Raw genomic sequence first — 2563 nt, 5'->3', positions numbered from 1 at the left:
ACTTCTTGAAATATTATCTTGGGATTCCTCGGGCAGCCCCAACCTTGAGCTTTTCTGTCTCCTTAATACCTTTTATATCACAGTTTCCCTAAATCTTAAAAACTTCACCCACACAAAACTCAACAAGAACTCATGAGATAAGTTAGTATAAATCAATGCAAAACCTTATCATTCTCTACTGTAGAAAATCAATAAAATTATAATTTAACATTGCATACTAAATTCCTATGCATATTTAATATTCCTATCCTCAAATAGAATCATTAAACAAGCAAACATATGCAAACAATGCAAACATAGCAGCAATCTGCAAAAACAGGATAGTTTGTAAAGGATGCAAGAATATCAATACTTCTTTAACTCCAAAATTATGAAAATTTACCAAACTTTAGAAAAATTATCATAGCTTATTGTGCAAAAAATTTCAACATTTTATCACATTCTGACTTTTCTCAATAATTCACGCACTAGCATGCAACTTTCTATTTTCAAACAGCCACATATAGGCTTGCAATATAAGCATGGTAAAGGCTATACTTGACATTTTTATTGAAGTAAAAGATACATAACATTATTCTAAATAACAGCAAGCAAATCCTAACAAAATATAATGACGCTCCAAGCAAAACTCATATCATGTGACGAATAAAAATATAACTACAAGTGAGGTTACCGATAATGTTGAACATGAAAGAGGGGATGCCTTCCGGGGCATCCCCAAGCTTAGTTGCTTGGATCTTCCTTGAAAATTACCTTAGGGGTGCCTTGGGCATCCCCAAGCTTAGGGTCTTGTCACTCCTTATTCTCCTCGTATCGATATCTCACCCAAAACTTGAAAACTTCAATCACACAAAACTTAACAGAACTTCATAAGATAGGTTAGTATGATAAAGACAAATCATTCACTTTGGTACTGTCAAAGACAAGATTCATAATTGTTCTCACACAATTCCTAGTGTAACTTATCATTTTCATAATTTATATCACTTAATATAAGCTATGGAAACACCAAAGCAAGCAAACTATGCATTGAAAACAGAATCTGTCAAAAACAGAACAACCTATAATGATCTGAACAATGACCATACTTCTGCTACTCCAAAAATTCTGAAAAATTAGGACAACTTATAGAATTTATGTATCAACCATATGTAAAAAATTCAGAGCAAAATAATTTTTCTATGAATTTAGAAAATTCTAGAACTGGGCGCAAAAGCTTCTGTTTTTGCACAGAATCAAGTCAACTATCATCCACACTATCCCAAAGGCTTTATTTGGCACTTTATTGAAATAAAAGCTATAAAACATGATTACTACAGTAGCTTAATCATGTGAACACGCAAAAACAGTAGGGGTAAATGTTGGTTTGTCTCCCAACAAGCGCTTTTCTTTAATGCCTTTTTAGCTAAGCATGAAGATTTCAATGATGCTCACATAAGAGATAAGAATTGAAATATAACGGTAACATCATGAAGCATATGACTAGAAAATTTAAGTCTAACCCACTTCCTATGCATAGGGATTTTGTGATCAAACAATTTATGGGGGCAAGAATCAACTAGCATAGGAAGGCAAAACAAGCAAAACTTCAAGATTTTCAACACATAGAGAGGAAACTTTATATTATTGAGGTATGTAAAAGCATATGTTCCTCTCTCATAATAATTTCCAGTAGCATCATGAATGAATTCAACAATATAGCTATCACATAAAGCATTCTTTTCATGATCCACATGCATAAAAAATTATTACTCTCCACATAAGCAAATTTATTCTCATGAATAGTAGTGGGAGCAAACTCAACAAAATAACTATCATGGGATTGAAAATTAAAATCATGATGACAAGTTTTATGGTTATCATTATTCTTTATAGCATAATGTCGTCACCATAATCATCATACATAGCAACTTTGTTGTCATAGACAATTGAAACCTCTTCCAAAATAGTGGATTCATCACTAAATAAAGTGACCTCTCCAAATACACTTTCATAAATATTAGAATAAGATTCAGCACCCTGCAAAATAGTGGGATCATTAGTACCTAGAGTAGACTCTCTTCCAAACCCACTTTCATCATTGTAATCATCATAAATATGAGGCATGCAATCATCATAATAAATTTGCTCATCAAAACTTGGGGGACTAAAAATATCATCTTCATCAAACGTAGCATCCCTGCTACCTCTTGAGCACTGCGTTGGTTTTCCCTTGAAGAGGAAAGGGTGATGCAGTAAAGTAGCGTAAGTATTTCCCTCGGTTTTTGAGAACCAAGGTATCAATCCAGTAGGAGGCCACACTCAAGTCCCACGCACCTACACAAACAAATAAGAACCTCGCAACCAACGCGATAAAGGGGTTGTCAATCCCTTCACGATCACTTACGAGAGTGAGATCTGATAGAGATAATAAGATAATATTTTTGGTATTTTTATGATAAAGACTAAAAGTAAAGATTGCAAAATAAACGGTAATAGAAATTGCTAGTTGACGGGAGATTAATATGATGGAAAATAGACCCCGGGGCCATAGGTTTCACTAGTGGCTTCTCTCAAGAGCATA

The sequence above is a fragment of the Aegilops tauschii genome, chromosome 5 (assembly GCF_002575655.3).
Source record: "Aegilops tauschii subsp. strangulata cultivar AL8/78 chromosome 5, Aet v6.0, whole genome shotgun sequence".
In the NCBI taxonomy this organism is placed as follows: Eukaryota; Viridiplantae; Streptophyta; class Magnoliopsida; order Poales; family Poaceae; genus Aegilops; species Aegilops tauschii.
This window is presented reverse-complemented; position numbering follows the sequence as displayed.